A 19134-nucleotide genomic window follows, 5' to 3' on the forward strand; every position below is an offset into this window, starting at 1 on the left:
GGGATTGAACCAGGGACCTTCAGATCTTCAGTCTGACGCTCTCCCAACTGAGCTATTTCGGCTCTTTTTCATGAGCTATAGGGAGCAACATTGTCAGTTTTTGCCAAATTGTTGACAAAAGGTATTTTTCAAAAAAATTGTCAGAATTTAGACAAAATAGTGTAGTATGACATTGAGCTCGACGACATAGTATAGTATGACGTTTTGGTCACATTTTGGGCTAAAAAAATGTTTTCAAAAAAATTGTCAGATTATGGACGACATAGTATAGTATGACATTTTTGTCAAATTTTGGACCAAAATATTGTTTTAAAAAAAATGGTCAGATTTTGGACGAAATAGTGTAGTATGACATTGAGGTTGATGACATAGTATAGCATGACGTTTTGGTCACATTTTGGGCTAAAAAAAATGTTTCAAAAAATTATCAGATTTTGGACGACATAGTATAGTATGACATTTTTGTCAAATTTTGGACCAAAATTTTGTTTTCAAAAAAATGGTCAGATTTTGGACGAAATGGTGTAGTATGACATTGAGGTCGATGACATAGTATAGTATGACGTTTTGGTCACATTTTGGGCTTAAAAAAAAATGTTTCCAAAAAATTATCAGATTTTGGACGACATAGTACAGTATGACATTTTTGTCAAATTTTGGACCAAAATATTGTTTTCAAAAAAATGGTCAGATTTTGGACGAAATGGTGTAGTATGACATTGAGGTCGATGACATAGTATAGTATGACGTTTTGGTCACATTATGGGCTAAAAAAAAATGTTTCCAAAAAATTATCAGATTTTGGACGACATAGTATAGTATGACATTTTTGTCAAATTTTGGACCAAAATTTTGTTTTCAAAAAAATGGTCAGATTTTGGACGAAATGGTGTAGTATGACATTGAGGCCGATGATATAGTATAGTATGACGTTTTGGTCACATTTTGGGCTAAAAAAAAGTTTACAAAAAATTATCAGATTTTGGACGACATAGTATAGTATGACATTTTTGTCATATTTTGGACCAACATTTTTCTTTTCAAAAAATGGTCCGATTTTGGACGAAATAGTGTAGTATGACATTGAGGTCGATGACATAGTATAGTATGACTTTCTGGTCACATTTTGTCCAATTCTCATTTTTTGAACACATTATCTCATGATCATACAGTGTATTTATAAACTTCACAACCATTGTGTGCCCGCTGACATGTCCTGCCGAAACCCGGGATTGAACCAGGGACCTTCAGATCTTCAGTCTGACGCTCTCCCAACTGAGCTATTTCGGCTCTTTTTCATGAGCTATAGGGAGCAACATTGTCAGTTTTTGCCAAATTGTTGACAAAAGGTATTTTTCAAAAAAATTGTCAGAATTTAGACAAAATAGTGTAGTATGACATTGAGCTCGACGACATAGTATAGTATGACGTTTTGGTCACATTTTGGGCTAAAAAAATGTTTTCAAAAAAATTGTCAGATTATGGACGACATAGTATAGTATGACATTTTTGTCAAATTTTGGACCAAAATATTGTTTTAAAAAAAATGGTCAGATTTTGGACGAAATAGTGTAGTATGACATTGAGGTTGATGACATAGTATAGCATGACGTTTTGGTCACATTTTGGGCTAAAAAAAATGTTTCAAAAAATTATCAGATTTTGGACGACATAGTATAGTATGACATTTTTGTCAAATTTTGGACCAAAATTTTGTTTTCAAAAAAATGGTCAGATTTTGGACGAAATGGTGTAGTATGACATTGAGGTCGATGACATAGTATAGTATGACGTTTTGGTCACATTTTGGGCTAAAAAAAATGTTTCAAAAAATTATCAGATTTTGGACGACATAGTATAGTATGACATTTTTGTCAAATTTTGGACCAAAATTTTGTTTTCAAAAAAATGGTCAGATTTTGGACGAAATGGTGTAGTATGACATTGAGGTCGATGACATAGTATAGTATGACGTTTTGGTCACATTTTGGGCTTAAAAAAAAATGTTTCCAAAAAATTATCAGATTTTGGACGACATAGTACAGTATGACATTTTTGTCAAATTTTGGACCAAAATATTGTTTTCAAAAAAATGGTCAGATTTTGGACGAAATGGTGTAGTATGACATTGAGGTCGATGACATAGTATAGTATGACGTTTTGGTCACATTATGGGCTAAAAAAAAATGTTTCCAAAAAATTATCAGATTTTGGACGACATAGTATAGTATGACATTTTTGTCAAATTTTGGACCAAAATATTGTTTTCAAAAAAATGGTCAGATTTTGGACGAAATGGTGTAGTATGACATTGAGGTCGATGACATAGTATAGTATGACGTTTTGGTCACATTATGGGCTAAAAAAAAATGTTTCCAAAAAATTATCAGATTTTGGACGACATAGTATAGTATGACATTTTTGTCATATTTTGGACCAACATTTTTCTTTTCAAAAAATGGTCCGATTTTGGACGAAATAGTGTAGTATGACATTGAGGTCGATGACATAGTATAGTATGACTTTCTGGTCACATTTTGTCCAATTCTCATGTTTTGAACACATTATCTCATGATCATACAGTGTATTTATAAACTTCACAACCATTGTGTGCCCGCTGACATGTCCTGCCGAAACCCGGGATTGAACCAGGGACCTTCAGATCTTCAGTCTGACGCTCTCCCAACTGAGCTATTTCGGCTCTTTTTCATGAGCTATAGGGAGCAACATTGTCAGTTTTTGCCAAATTGTTGACAAAAGGTATTTTTCAAAAAAATTGTCAGAATTTAGACAAAATAGTGTAGTATGACATTGAGCTCGACGACATAGTATAGTATGACGTTTTGGTCACATTTTGGGCTAAAAAAATGTTTTCAAAAAAATTGTCAGATTATGGACGACATAGTATAGTATGACATTTTTGTCAAATTTTGGACCAAAATATTGTTTTAAAAAAAATGGTCAGATTTTGGACGAAATAGTGTAGTATGACATTGAGGTTGATGACATAGTATAGCATGACGTTTTGGTCACATTTTGGGCTAAAAAAAATGTTTCAAAAAATTATCAGATTTTGGACGACATAGTATAGTATGACATTTTTGTCAAATTTTGGACCAAAATTTTGTTTTCAAAAAAATGGTCAGATTTTGGACGAAATGGTGTAGTATGACATTGAGGTCGATGACATAGTATAGTATGACGTTTTGGTCACATTTTGGGCTTAAAAAAAAATGTTTCCAAAAAATTATCAGATTTTGGACGACATAGTACAGTATGACATTTTTGTCAAATTTTGGACCAAAATATTGTTTTCAAAAAAATGGTCAGATTTTGGACGAAATGGTGTAGTATGACATTGAGGTCGATGACATAGTATAGTATGACGTTTTGGTCACATTATGGGCTAAAAAAAAATGTTTCCAAAAAATTATCAGATTTTGGACGACATAGTATAGTATGACATTTTTGTCAAATTTTGGACCAAAATTTTGTTTTCAAAAAAATGGTCAGATTTTGGACGAAATGGTGTAGTATGACATTGAGGCCGATGATATAGTATAGTATGACGTTTTGGTCACATTTTGGGCTAAAAAAAAGTTTACAAAAAATTATCAGATTTTGGACGACATAGTATAGTATGACATTTTTGTCATATTTTGGACCAACATTTTTCTTTTCAAAAAATTGTCCGATTTTGGACGAAATAGTGTAGTATGACATTGAGGTCGATGACATAGTATAGTATGACTTTCTGGTCACATTTTGTCCAATTCTCATTTTTTGAACACATTATCTCATGATCATACAGTGTATTTATAAACTTCACAACCATTGTGTGCCCGCTGACATGTCCTGCCGAAACCCGGGATTGAACCAGGGACCTTCAGATCTTCAGTCTGACGCTCTCCCAACTGAGCTATTTCGGCTCTTTTTCATGAGCTATAGGGAGCAACATTGTCAGTTTTTGCCAAATTGTTGACAAAAGGTATTTTTCAAAAAAATTGTCAGAATTTAGACAAAATAGTGTAGTATGACATTGAACTCGACGACATAGTATAGTATGACGTTTTGGTCACATTTTGGGCTAAAAAAATGTTTTCAAAAAAATTGTCAGATTATGGACGACATAGTATAGTATGACATTTTTGTCAAATTTTGGACCAAAATATTGTTTTAAAAAAAATGGTCAGATTTTGGACGAAATGGTGTAGTATGACATTGAGGTCGATGACATAGTATAGTATGACGTTTTGGTCACATTATGGGCTAAAAAAAAATGTTTCCAAAAAATTATCAGATTTTGGACGACATAGTATAGTATGACATTTTTGTCAAATTTTGGACCAAAATTTTGTTTTCAAAAAAATGGTCAGATTTTGGACGAAATAGTGTAGTATGACATTGAGGTCGATGACATAGTATAGTATGACGTTTTGGTCACATTTTGGGCTTAAAAAAAAATGTTTCCAAAAAATTATCAGATTTTGGACGACATAGTATAGTATGACATTTTTGTCAAATTTTGGACCAAAATTTTGTTTTCAAAAAAATGGTCAGATTTTGGACGAAATAGTGTAGTATGACATTGAGGTCGATGACAAAGTATAGTATGACGTTTTGGTCACATTTTGGGCTTAAAAAAAAATGTTTCCAAAAAATTATCAGATTTTGGACGACATAGTATAGTATGACATTTTTGTCAAATTTTGGACCCAAATTTTGTTTTCAAAAAAATGGTCAGATTTTGGACGAAATGGTGTAGTATGACATTGAGGTCGATGACATAGTATAGTATGACGTTTTGGTCACATTTTGGGCTAAAAAAAAATGTTTCCAAAAAATTATCAGATTTTGGACGACATAGTATAGTATGACATTTTTGTCAAATTTTTGACCAACAGTTTTTGTTTTCAAAAAAATGGTCAGATTTTGGACGAAATGGTGTAGTATGACATTGAGGTCGATGACATAGTATAGTATGACGTTTTGGTCACATTTTGGGCTAAAAAAATGTTTTCAAAAAAATTGTCAGATTATGGACGACATAGTATAGTATGACATTTTTGTCAAATTTTGGACCCAAATTTTGTTTTCAAAAAAATGGTCAGATTTTGGACGAAATGGTGTAGTATGACATTGAGGTCGATGACATAGTATAGTATGACGTTTTGGTCACATTTTGGGCTAAAAAAAAATGTTTCCAAAAAACTTATCAGATTTTGGACGACATAGTATAGTATGACATTTTTGTCAAATTTTGGACCCAAATTTTGTTTTCAAAAAATGGTCCGATTTTGGACGAAATGGTGTAGTATGACATTGAGGTCGATGACATAGTATAGTATGACGTTTTGGTCACATTTTGGGCTAAAAAAAAATTCAAAAACATTATCAGACTTTGGACCACATAGTATAGTATGACATTTTTGTCATATTTTGGACCAAAATTTTGTTTTAAAAAAAATGGTCAGATTTTGGACGAAATTGTGTAGTATGACATTGAGGTCGATGACATCGTGTTGTATGACGTTTTGGTCACATTTTGGGCTAAAAAATTGTTATCAAAAACATTGTCGTTTTGAATGACATTTTTGTCCAAGTCTCATTTTTCGAACACATTATCTCATGAGCATACAGTGTATTTATAAACTTCACAACCATTGTGTGCCCGCTGACATGTCCTGCCGAAACCCGGGATTGAATCAGGGACTTTCAGATCTTCAGTCTGACGCTCTCCCAACTGAGCTATTTCGGCTCTTTTTCATATACTATAGGGAGCAACACTGTCAGTATTTGCCAAATTGTTGACAAAAGGTATTTTTCAAAATGGTCAAATTTTGGACGAATTAGTGTAGTATGACATTGAGGTCGATGACATAGTATAGTATGACGTTTTGGTCACATTTTGGGCTAAAAAAAAAATTCAAAAAAATTATCAGATTTTGGACGACATAGTGTAGTATGACATTGAGGTCGATGACATAGTATAGTATGACATTTTTGTCATATTTTGGACCAACATTTTTCTTTTCAAAAAATTGTCAGATTTTGGACCAAATAGTGTAGTATGACATTGAGGTCGATGACATAGTATAGTATGACATTCTTGTCACATTTCGTCCAAGTCCCATTTTTTGAACACATTATCTCATGATCATACAGTGTATTTATAAACTTCACAACCATTGTGTGCCTGCTGACATGTCCTGCCTAAACCCGGGATTGAACCAGGGACCTTTAGATCTTCAGTCTGAGGCTCTCCCAACTGAACTATTTTGGCTCGTTATCATAAGCTATAGGGAGCTACACTCTGAGTTTTTGCCAAATTGTTGACAGAGAGTATTTTTCATAAAAATTGTCAGATTTTGGACAAAATAGTGTAGTATGACATTGAACTCGACGACATAGTATAGTATGACCTTTTGGTCACATTTTGGACCAAAACTTTTTTTTTCAAAAAAATGGTCAGGTTTTGGACGAAATAGTCTAGTATGACATTGAGGTTGATGACATAGTATAGTATGACGTTTTGGTCACGTTTTGGGCCAAAAAAATATTACCAAAAAATTATCAGATTTTGGACTAAAACAAATATTATTTTTTTTTGCCCGATTTTGAATGACATAGTATAGTATGACATTTTTGTCCAAGTCTGCACTTTTTTGAACACATTATCCTTTGATCATACAGTGTATTTATAAAGTTTGCAAAGTTGTGTGCCCTTTGACATGTCCTGCCGAAACCCTTTAGATCTTCAGTCTGACGCTCTCCCAACTGAGCTATTTCAGCTCTTTTCTGAATCTGTAGTGAGCTACACTTTCAATTTTTGCCAAATTGTTGACAAAAAGTATTTCCAAAAAAATATCAGATTTTGGACGACATAGTATAGTATGTCATTTTTGTCAAATTTTGGACCAGATCTTTTTTCAAAAAACAATTTTTTGAAAAAACAAATTGGTCCAAAATTTGACAAAAACTAGCTATCATTATGAGACTGTTTTTTTCTCTCTTAAATTACATTTTTGTCTCAGTTGGGTGGAGGTTGCCCGCAGTCCAATTTTCGGGTTTAGTTTAGTTGATCCATTTTTGTTTTGAGGATGCGCTAGGTCCTACAGCCCATTGCGTGGCTGGCCTGGTGTTACTCACCTTTTGTTTATTTTGCCGGGATCTCTAACCCTTTCTTCTTTTTGCGTCTGAAATGATGTTTGTTAAATAAAAACAATCATTAATTTGGCAACTGTTGTGGCGTTCTCTTATGTTCGGTCTCCTATTCCGAGCCATACCTCTATTTCTAAGGGAAGCCGTAAAATAACAGGGAGCACTTGGTTCATTTATTACATGGGACTTTCTGCTGTTAGCTGTTAGCTGTTAGCTGGAGCTAACTAACTGTTACTACCAGCAGTGATGACTACTTACTTTCTTGAAAAACTTTCTGATATCCATTCTTGACGTTATTCTGCTGCTAAGCTGCTGTATTCGCTCTATGTGCTTCAAGGTGCACACACGCTGCAGGAGTACAATCAAGATAGCAGGGAAAACGTGGACTGGATTTTCAGTGATGTGAGCGTTCTCTATATGAACAAATGGAATGGATTGGATAACGACGCACTGAAGGGGCTCTCGCTGCCTTACACTATAAATTGAAGGGAAACACAGACAGCCTCAACGACTACCGCCCAGTAGCCCTAACACCGGTCATCATGAAGTGCTTTGAGAGGCTGGTTCTTCACCACATCAAAGACAGCCTTCCTCAGACCTTCGATCCACATCAGTTTGCTTATAGAGCAAACAGATCCACGGAGGATGCCATAGCCATAGCTCTCCACACTGCGCTGAGCCACCTGGAACACCAGGGGAGCTATGTGAGGCTACTCTTCATCGATTACAGCTCAGCCTTCAACACAATCATCCCGGACATTCTGGTCAGTAAACTTGTGGATTTAGGCCTCCACCCACACACCTGTTCATGGATAAAAGACTTCCTCACGAACCGTCCACAGACTGTTAAACTTGGTAACCACATCTCCTCCACCCGCACACTCAGCACCGGCTCTCCACAGGGGTGTGTGCTGAGCCCACTACTGTACTCCCTCTACACCCATGACTGTAGCCCAACCCACCTTGGTAACACCATCGTCAAGTTTGCAGACGACACCACTGTGGTTGGACTAATCTCAGGGGGAGATGAGTCTGCTTACAGGGATGAGATCCTAAAGTTGACAACGTGGTGTTCAGCGAACAACCTGGCACTGAATGCCACAAAGACAAAGGAAATCGTCATCGACTTCAGGAGGCACCGCGCAGACCCAGCTCCCCTCTACATCAACGGTGTCTGTGTAGAGAGGGTCCAGACCTTCAAGTTCCTGGGCACCGTCATCTCGGCTGACCTCTCCTGGACCCCGAACATCACGGAGATCACCAAGAAGGCCCAACAACGCCTGCACTTCCTGAGAGTGCTCAGGAAAAACAACCTGGATGAGAAGCTGCTGGTGAACTTCTACCGCTCTTCCATAGAGAGCCTGCTGCTGTACTGCATCACAGTGTGGTACGCCAGCTGCACTGAAGCAGACAGGAAGGGTCTTCAGAGAGTCATCAACGCAGCACAGAGGATCATCGGCTGCACTCTCCCCTCCCTAAAGGACATTTACCACTCTCGCTGCCTGAACAGAGCGAGGAACATTGTTAAGGACAGTTCCCACCCCGGCTTTCATCTGTTCGACATGCTGCCCTCTGGCAGACGCTACAGGTGTGTCCGAGCTCGGACAAATAGACTTAAGGACAGCTTCTTCCCCAGAGCCATAACCACACTGAACATGGACATGCACTGACCATCCTACCTCTACCACATACTCTCACACATTCTGGCATGTGCAATACTCTACATTTCATGCTGAAATGCTTATTTATTTAATTTACTCCACACTATGCAATACTTATATACTGTGCACTACTTATATTGTATATACAGATTTTTATCCTGCTTAAATTACATTCCAACTGTGCAATATCTATATTTTTAAATGGTACCCTGCTAAAATCACTTTCATACTGTGTAAATGTTTATATTTCTATTTTTATATACTGCAAAATTACGCTTCAATCTGTGATATTTATATTCTATATGCTGCTAAAATCATATCTCACACTGTGATATTTATATTTCTATATTTCATATACTGTTAAAAAAAAAAAAAAAAAATTCATACTGTGGAAATAGTCTTATTTATTATTTTTTATACCCTGCTATGGGTCACGTCTCATAGAAATGCACTTTTTATATTTAAACCCTGCTGCAGACCTGCTATTTCATATTGTGCAATAAGAATTTGATGGCTGTATATCCTTTTAATGTAGTACGCTGCAACTGAAAACCCACCTCACGTTAACGAGGGTCACTTTTTCTTTTTAATGTCCTTGACCCGTACTCTGGTTGTTGTTGTTGTTGTTGTTATTGTTCTTCGTTGTTAGCTGTATGCACTTTCAAGGTGAAGTCAAGTAAATCTCGTTGTACAACTTGTATAATGACAATAAAGGCATTCTATTCTATTCTATATAACTGACAGATTTATGATCATATTTAAGTGAATAATGACAGGTTATATCATTGTTTATTTAAACTCAGATTATGGCCATTCCATATAGAATTTGTCAGCACTTTTTTGTAAAAAACGGCCACTGCCGTCCCATATCCCACCACGTCCCGCAGACATCAAGAGATAACGGAGGCTGTTAGTGTGTTTTGCATGTTGTACATTTTTGCAGGTTGTGCAGCAGTGCAAGTAGATTAGTTATTTTTTGTTTTTATTGCTATCATTGCTATCATTTATTTTCCTGGCTGTTCTTTTAAAGGGACACTGTAGTATTTATGGGTTTATATGACCCAAAATCCACTTTTGTATACTGTACTCTTTGTTTCATTTTCGTAGTGTTTCAAAAAGTCATGTAAAATAACATGGTTGCGGGCCGCTACTGCATTGCCACGACGCCATGTTTCTACGGGAGCCTGTAAGGACAAACGCGAGAGAACAAATCAAGCGTCGCTTTACGGAAGTCCCGCCTCCACTCTCTCCAATTCGTCTGCTACGGCCGCGGTAGCTCGCCCTCTCCCTCGCCTCACAAACCTCATCTGCTGACACGGAGAAAGACCACGAGGACGACATTTGACCGGCTGTGGATACCGTAGCGCTCAGGGAAGGGAGGGGGTGAGCAGAGGAGCAGTTCTTTGTTGTAAATTTCAGCCTCTCCTCTAGATGGCACTATAAACTACTTACTTCACCTTTAAATTATATTTAAAGTTGAGTTTTGGTGGTTCAATAAATACTCAAGTTTTGAAATCAATGAATCTCGTGTCTATTAATCATGATTTCAATACCAGTCAAAAATAATTGTGACTAATATTTTTGCCATAATCATCCAGCCCGAATTTAAACATGTTACAGCAAAACATGGTTTTTTTTTGTATTGTTTATTGTATTTTGTATTTTTAATGTTTTAATGAATTGCTTTCCAAATGGCACTGTGGAAAAGGCCCACACAAGCCCACATCTGACAGGGAAAATAGCCAATACTGCAGCGTGGCACCTGGGGTAGTGAAACAGTATTGCGCAACAAATGGGAGATGGGACCCCCCCGATTATTAATGAGTATTTAGCACACTGATTTCGCGGCAGCACTGCTGATCCTGAGTGCTGCTGTTTGGTCAAAATGTAAAGTCCACATTCAAATTCATGATGCAAATAAAGAGCAGAAAGTAGCTGTTGGTACATGGTGGTTTTCTGTGGCTGCTTCCATCTTCTACTGTAGTCACAACTGCTTCTTCTTGCATCAGGTGGAGGAATGTTGTGCTTTTCTCATCAGTCCACCAACATTCCTCACCTCGTCTGCTTTCTCTGACACTTTGGTCCCGAGCAGTGAAATGAAGAGGATGAAGTGATGTTTCAGTCAAGTCATCGATAAACGCCTTCCTTTATTCACACAGTTTGTTTCCATTGCACTGACTCGCATTGACATCAACGATATTCCCACCTCACACAAGTGTGTTATTTCCAGAAAGTTGTTTTTTTTCATGAAAAGTTTTGGTTTTTTTCCTTAAAACATTTTTTTTTTTACTTGGACGACATACTAACATATGACTTTATTATAAAATGTTTGACTTTATTTGAAAAAAATGTTTTTTTTGAAAAAAATAAACTTTAAAAAAAAAAACATGGAAAATTTTGGGACAAAAACCTTTTATATCTGTGTTTATAAACTACATACTAATGAGTATTCATGCGTTATAAATTTGCTTAACTAATGCTAATAGTGTGTACTTTTTTTTCTAAAGTGTTACCGGTATTACTTACATTAACAGTAGCTCTACAGAATTAAGTAAAGAAAATGAAAAGTCTCACAGCAGGGAAACTTATCATATGAGATGTAAATGTACATTGGACACATCACTTTTTTCCCACATAACATAACAACTGCAGGCATCGAGACAAATACTTGTTTTCATTCACTTATACAGAAACACAAAAGTGTAATCGTCTCATGTTGCGTGAAGCAAACGACTCCACCCTTGTTCCATTTATTGCGTTTAGTTTCGACTGTAAACAAACATGGTTTCCTGTTCCCTCTCACGGCGCAGAACACGTTCATGAATAATGAACCGGTGTTTATGCACATTATACTGTACATTAAAAAAGAGAGAGAATATAAACAGACTGAACAGAACGTTTAGTGAGTGAGGTTTTTTTTGGTGTTTCTCTCACAGTTGTTGGATCTCAGCACAACCTTCAGCCTGGATGAGTCATCTGATTGGGGAATAGATCCTAGTGCAACATATCACTCTCTGCTCCCTCTCCCCCCGTGTTCAGCTGCAGCTGAATGAAGCCAGATTTCAAACAACTTGTTACCTCATGAATACTCATGCGCATGTGTATTCCTGCCAACTGTTGAGTTTCCTGTTCGTTGTCTTGGGACAGAAAGTATGAATAAATGATTACCTTGACATAAATCTCCTCTGCTGTGATTGCGAATCAAAGGCCACATTTCTTTCTTTCTTTCTCTCTTTGGTTATTTCTCACTCACTCTCACTCACAGTCTTTATTCTCCGCATGAGGGTCACACGAAGGTCAAGCTCAGCTGACGTAGAACGAAAGTCTATCACAGGGCTCTTTGGTTATTCCTCTGAAAGAAATGAATTGAAACCTGCAATCAGAGTGGTGCGCATTTACAACTAATAACTAATGCATCGCTTATTTCTGCTGTTATTTTGCTGTTCTAGACTTCAGGACATAGCTTTGCTTGTTTTATGTGAATATCGTTTATTTTCACATGTCTCCGTGCTGCAGGTGCACCCATGGTAATTTGCCGTGGGAATAACACACAACTCCTTATATGGACATCCTGGGTGTGTGTGTGTTTATAGGTCACATATTCAGGTTTTAAAAAATTGTTTTTCTTTTGTTTTTGTTCATAAAAACGAGCCAAGTGAACTTTGAACTGTGACGAATTTCACAAATTCAACCCTATTTTAAACATTTCAAGGACCTTTTGCTCAGGTGTGTTTATATAGTTGCGTATTTTTGTAGTTTTTTCATCAGATTGCCTGTAGGTATAAGACACTTTATATTACACATTCTTATAGCTTCTATAACTGTGTGTTTTAACACATGGAAAAAAGCAGCGTAAGTGTTAATATGAAATAGATTCTATGGGGAAGGTGGCATTTGTTTTCAATAACAGACACAAGAAAAAGTGTCTGTTTGCCAAACATAAAGTCTATATTTGGAAATTTAGATACACGTAAGTTTCTTGAGGACAATTTTCAGTATTTTCTGTACAAAGCCAAAAAAAGAGAAAGAAAATCTCCTCCCCCACAGCTTAAGAGGAACTGGGGTCTCCAGAGGTCTCCACACACGGTCCAGGATGAAAACAGATGACCTTGTTGAGCCTCTATCATCCGTCTTCCAGGTCAGTCGCACATGTTTCTCATCTATTCTGCATGTCTCCACGCTTCACAGAGAGAGCGGGAGTCGGCCTGAAAACATGAAGGAGGCGCGCTAACCTTTACATGTGCTCTGTATAAAGTGTCAGCAGTAAAACATGTGTCGTCTTTGGCCCTTTGCTTTAATCGAGGTTAATGTATCTTCACAGCCGTGTAAGTGAAAATGGCTTCGGCCGCGCAGAGTGGTGATGATAATGGATTGTGTGAAACAAAAAAAAATCACAAAAATTTTTTTTTAACATTTTTTTTTTTCATCAGTGCTGAACCAAAGAAGCCCTGAACATGGTGCAATTGAAAATGTTTGAGCGGCTGGCAGTCAAAAGAAACTTTCAAAGTCGAAATTTGAGTTTCCAAAAAAATATGAAAAAAAATAATAATAATTCAAAAAAAAAAAAAGTTTTTTTATTTTTTCAAAATTTTTGGAAACTCAAGATTTAATCTTTTTATATATTTTTTTTGAAATTTTCTTTATTCCCATGTCACCTCAGGGCTCCGTAATGCAAGAATTGGAAACTGAAAAAAAACAACAACATTGAAAACAAATAATTTTTGGGAAAATAAATACTTTTTTGAAAAAAACCTTTTTGGGGAAAAAAACATTTTAGAAAAAAAAAACACAAATCTTTAATTTTTAACCTTTAAAGATTAAACAACAAATGTTACAGTGTCTTTTAGTAGTTGTTTTATATCTTCACAGGAGACTAAAAAATCCAACCCTAGAGCATTCAAGAACAAGACTTACATTATTGAAGATGTTTTATTTTAATGGAGAAAATCTAGGTCCATGAAGGCATCATATATGAGTATATATAAGAATCAATATAGTGGAAAAACAAATATGGTGAAAGGAAGATTATTTTAGAACAGTGTTTTCCAACAAATCATGTTCCTTATTCAACTTTACCATCTGAGATAGATGCAGGAGAAAACCGAGCCGAAGATTCATGCGTAGCTCACAGGCCTCCGCTGATTCGTTACATTTCACAAAAACTTTCGGTGACGTAGCTGGATCTCAACATGAACCTTAAATTTAAAATAGGTGTTTAAATGTAGACATTTTGAGGGGACATCAGAGCACTGCTGCATCCATCTGTGCACGGCCTCTGCTCAATTCTATCGTCCACATCTCTGCGTCTTTGGCAGACAGATGACAGGAAATAGTCAGGCTGCATTTAGACAACTGCATCTGTAACTCAGGCTGAAATATTTACATAAGCAGATGTTGAAGAACTCTTTCTCAGACGGTTTAATAAACACCTTTGTCCAAGACACAAACATGTGTCTCGACTTTAATCTCTGATAACATTTCCTCCACTGAGACGCAGCTGATTGTCGTTTCATTGGCTTTTGACTGTGGTAGTAATTTAAAACTGATAATATTAATGTGTTTAAAGTACAACCAAATGTTAGAGGGTTGTCCTGCTTTGATACACTAAATTCCAAACTGACAGGCGGAAAAATGTGGAGCGTCTGAGTCAAGCTAACAAAAATATGAGAGGCCGAAATAATTCAGTCTCTCATACTCAAACACTATTATTGATGTTAGCACAGCTGAAAACAGTTTTGCTGGTTCTTTGACGAAAGGGCAAAATGATTATTTTGAATAAAAATCAGTATTTCTAATCTTCTCAATGTCTTGACTATATTTTCTATTAATTTTGCAACTATTTTGATGAATAACAGTGTGACTTTAAATGGAAAACACAAACACATTGTATAGGTGACCCCAAACTTTTGAACGGTAGTGTATGTTATTTAATGGTGAGTGTAATACATAACATTAACAAGCAATAATTACAACCGAATGTCTTATTACTATTGTAAAAATGTTGCTAGAAAATACATTTAGTCTTATATAGTATATTCTGCCTCAGCACAGTGATGGATGGGCCGCATGTAATCAATTGCCCACGGGCCACCAGTTTGACACCCCTGATCTGGAGAATGCAATTTACCTAATCCAGATATTGCATGTTTTTGGACTGTGGGAGGAAATCGGAGGACCTGGAGAAAAAACCCACACACGGGGAGAACATGCAAACTCCATGCTCCATCAAAATCATAACTTTTTAAAACAGACAGACAAATGTTGGTTAAAGCTCACATAGAGTGGTCCTGTTGCACATAAATGTTCGTTATGGAGGTCTACTTACATACATTAACTTGTTTTTATGGTCAAAAACCTCCTAGTTGCTGTAAACGAGCCGATAGAAATCCTCTTTTCTGACGGTGTTTCCCAGCCGCGAGATTTGAGACTCAACTCTCTCACCCAGAAGACAGAGTCTTGTGATTGGCCAATACCTGGAAGTGACATATTCAGCACACCCGCTCTCAGAAGCGCAGCTCCCCCCTCTGGAACGGTGGATGCACTGCTACTCATTATCAAAACATTGTTTTAACAATGTTTAAAAATAGCTTCTTCACGACTCCCCGCCGCAGTCCCTTTTATGACTTTGACCCAGAGTCAGAAGACACTGTCGCTCGTGAAACACCTCCACAATGGACGTTATTCTTCTTCTGTGGTTCAATGTACGCAACCGAATGTGCCCGGACTAGTGCCCGGAGCAGGACGATCTGCTGTTCAGGAGAACTGCTGTTTACGTAACCGGACCGGGTTTTTTCAGAGATCTCGCTGAGCTGGAGATTACAATAAAACACAGCGTTCTCAGCAGTGGCTGAACTGTTTGTTTAGAACCTTCAGGGCTTCTTAAACAAGGTAATGACGCAGATACACACTAAAAAACAGCGTTAATTTGAACTTCCGGTCTAGGTCCGCTTTAAAACATGACGAAAGCAGCAAATGCTATTTTACGATAAGCATAACAATGTGAGCTTATCCTCTGAGTGTTACAGTGTTTCAGTGGCGGCTGGTTAGACACAGAGATGTTTCTCAGCACAGAGATGAAGCGGAGGTTCGTCAGAGAGGAACCGCGTTGGTCTCGCTAATGACTCTACCAGTGAAAGTATGCACAGCAACTCCTGCTACTGTCATTAGGGGCCCGACATCGCACAGAGGGCCAGAGCCAATCCACTTCCTGTAGGTCTGCTCAAGGATAAGAAAAAAAGTGGTTGAGATTCGAGGATAATTGTCAAGACGTTGAGAACATGTTTGCCTTTCAGGATCGGATTTCATCTTCCAGCAGACAAGAAGAAAATCTGATGGAAACAGACGACTTCTATTACCAGGAGAGTTTCTCATCCTCATTGAGGGTGAAATTGGTTCGGAGCACAGGGAGCAGCGTCATTTACCGAAAAAAGCTGAAGAGCAGACACCAGTAAAGTGTTATCAGGATGAGGCTGAGATAACAAAGTCGGCTTCATCGATCATGCTTACACACAGCAGGATTAGAGCTGTTATCTGCAGGTGTTTGCTGCTGTTGGGGTTGAGTTGAATGGATGTAGTCATGGGAGCACTTACATTGTTCACTGTATGAAAAGATTTTAACAGATATTACTGGGTAAATGTCATGTATTCACAACCAGTTTCTTAATGTCTTTTTACAAAAGTGCAACATATACAGTACACACATACATAATATATAATATAATATAAACATATAATACCATGCTCAATCTCTGTCTATAATGTAAATATCTAGTCCATACTGGTCAAAAACCTCCTAGTTGCTGTAAACTAGCCGATAGAAATCCTCTTTTCTGACAGTGTTTTTCTGCTGCGAGATTTCAGAGTGAACTTTCACCCCCAGAAGACAGAATCTTGTGATTGGCCAGTACTATCCAGCACATCCGTTCTCAGAAGCGCAGCGCCCCCCTCTGGAACGGCGGATGCACTGCTCCTCATTATCAAAACATTGTTTTAAGTGTTTAAAAATAGCTTCTTCACGACTCCCCGCCGCAGTCCCTTTTATGACTTTAAACCGGAGTCAGACCCAGAGTCAGAAGACACTGTTGCTCGTGAAACACCTCCACAACAGACGTTATTCTTCTTCTGCGGTTCAATGTACGTAACCGGATGTGCCCGGACTACCGCCCGGAGCAGGACGATCGGTTGTTCAGGAGAACCGTAGTTTACGTAACTATTACGGGATTTTCAGTGATCTCGTTGAGCCCCGAGATTACAATAAAACACAGCGTTCTCAGAAGTGGCTAAACTGTTTGTTTCGAACCGTCAGGGCTTCTTAAACAAGGTAATGATGCAGATACACACCAAAAAAACAGCGATAATAGGAACTTCCGGTCTAGTTCCGCTTTAAAATTTTGGACGACATAGTATAGTATGACCAAAAATGTTTGGACATTTCTTTTTAATTTTGGTCGACATAGTATAAGTATGATGTTTTTGTAAAATTTTGGACCAAAAATTTTTAAAAAATCGAAAAAGTTTTCCAGCCCTGGTGTTTTTTTGCTCTGGGGCTCCACCTGCAGACATTTTATGGTACTGCAACCAGTAGTTCTATATAGATGTCATTCATTAAGTAGATATTTGTAATTGTGTTGATTTATAAAGTGGAAATGCTGGTCCTCAGTATGCAGCAGGTACAAGAATGTGTGTGTGTGTGTGTGTGCGTGCGTGCATGTGTGTTGACAGTGTTGAATAAATCAACAAATCAACTTGTTTTGGCAGATGTGAGATATGATATTTCATGTTTGAGATTGACTCCAGGCTGGTGTACAAACTGACGACACGCAACATCCTCCATCACGCTGTGTGTGAACCACGAACACTGCACTCACTCGGATCTTAATCTCAGTGCACTCTGACATTAGTACACAAACATGTTTAAACATCTCAGGATATCAATCATTCTGGTTACAGAGCATCGTGTAAACAAAAAAAAACATCCATCCTTTTGTGTCGAAGCAACAATAAACAAAACAAAACTCTTCTTTCTGTGGATGGTCTAGTAAAGTTCAATCAGGGTAAATAAAGTTCATTTTAGTTTTTGTATGTCCTGCTTTCACTGAAGAAGCCAAAATAAGCCAAAGAGAGATTGAAGATTGTACTAAAGAGGGCAGAAAATCAGATTTGATGGGTTGCTTTGTATTTGCTGGAATGATTCAAAACGATTATTGCTCACAGGAAAATGTTCTTCCTTAATGTTCGTCCTTGGCTAATGTTAATTTTAAATAAATGTAATTTGAACGTCAGCGGTGAACTTGCTTGAAATTAATTTGACCATTAGCCAGTAATCTGTCTCAAATCTGTGTCCAATTCACACGGCGTAATTGCACATAAAAAATATAATGGCCTCCAATTAAGCTGCCAGACGTAGCTGCTGTTGCGTCACTATCGCTGCACAAGTTGTGAAAAACGTGGAGTGGGAGGGAGTTGTGTTCAAGCCCACGTCGTATTAGGTTTAAATGTTTCAAATCATTGTCTGCTAATGCTAATGTAACTTTAAATTAAAATACATTTGCAATGATTAAGTCATTGACAGAGAGGACCAGATCTCCAACCGTGTGGAGGAGAGACTTTGGAGAGACCACAATTAAGTTTTCTGGCTAGAATTCAATCAAGATTTGATTTCTGGAAAGAGTTAATAAGAGAGGATGGAGATGTGCTGAGATAGAGTTGGGTATCATCAGCCCAGCAGTTGCAGTTTAAACCATGGCAGTCAATATTCTGTCCAAGTGGGAGCATGTATGTATGTATGTATATGGAAAAGAGGAGCGGGCCAAGCACAGAACCCTGTGGCACACCGTGGACAAATCTGATTTGGGTGTTGTTTTTTGAATTCCTCCATCTGATTAAGTGTAACAGTAACAGTAATGATGTACAAAAATTCAACAACACTTCATTCAACACTTCTATTCATCAAAAGAGTCGCAAAATGAATAGAAAATATAGTCACGACACTGACGAGATTAGAAATAATGATTAAAACGTTTAAACCTTCAAACTTTCCTATGGTCAAACAACCAGCTAAACTGTTTTCAGCTGTGCTAACATCATTGCACACTGGTTTTCAAGGGTTTTCTAATTACCCAATAGCCTTCTAACACTATTAGCAAACACATTGGAACACTGGAAATGGGCCTCTATACACCTATGTACATATTCCGTTAAAAACCAGACGCTTGCAGCTAGAATAGTCGTAATAATGTTATATTCATTGAAAAAAAAGTGCTTTTCCTTCAAAAAAATAAGGACATTTCTAAGTGACCCCAAACTTTTGAAC

Source organism: Microchirus variegatus (genome assembly GCF_963457635.1).
Source record: "Microchirus variegatus genome assembly, chromosome: 6".
NCBI lineage: Eukaryota > Metazoa > Chordata > Actinopteri > Pleuronectiformes > Soleidae > Microchirus > Microchirus variegatus.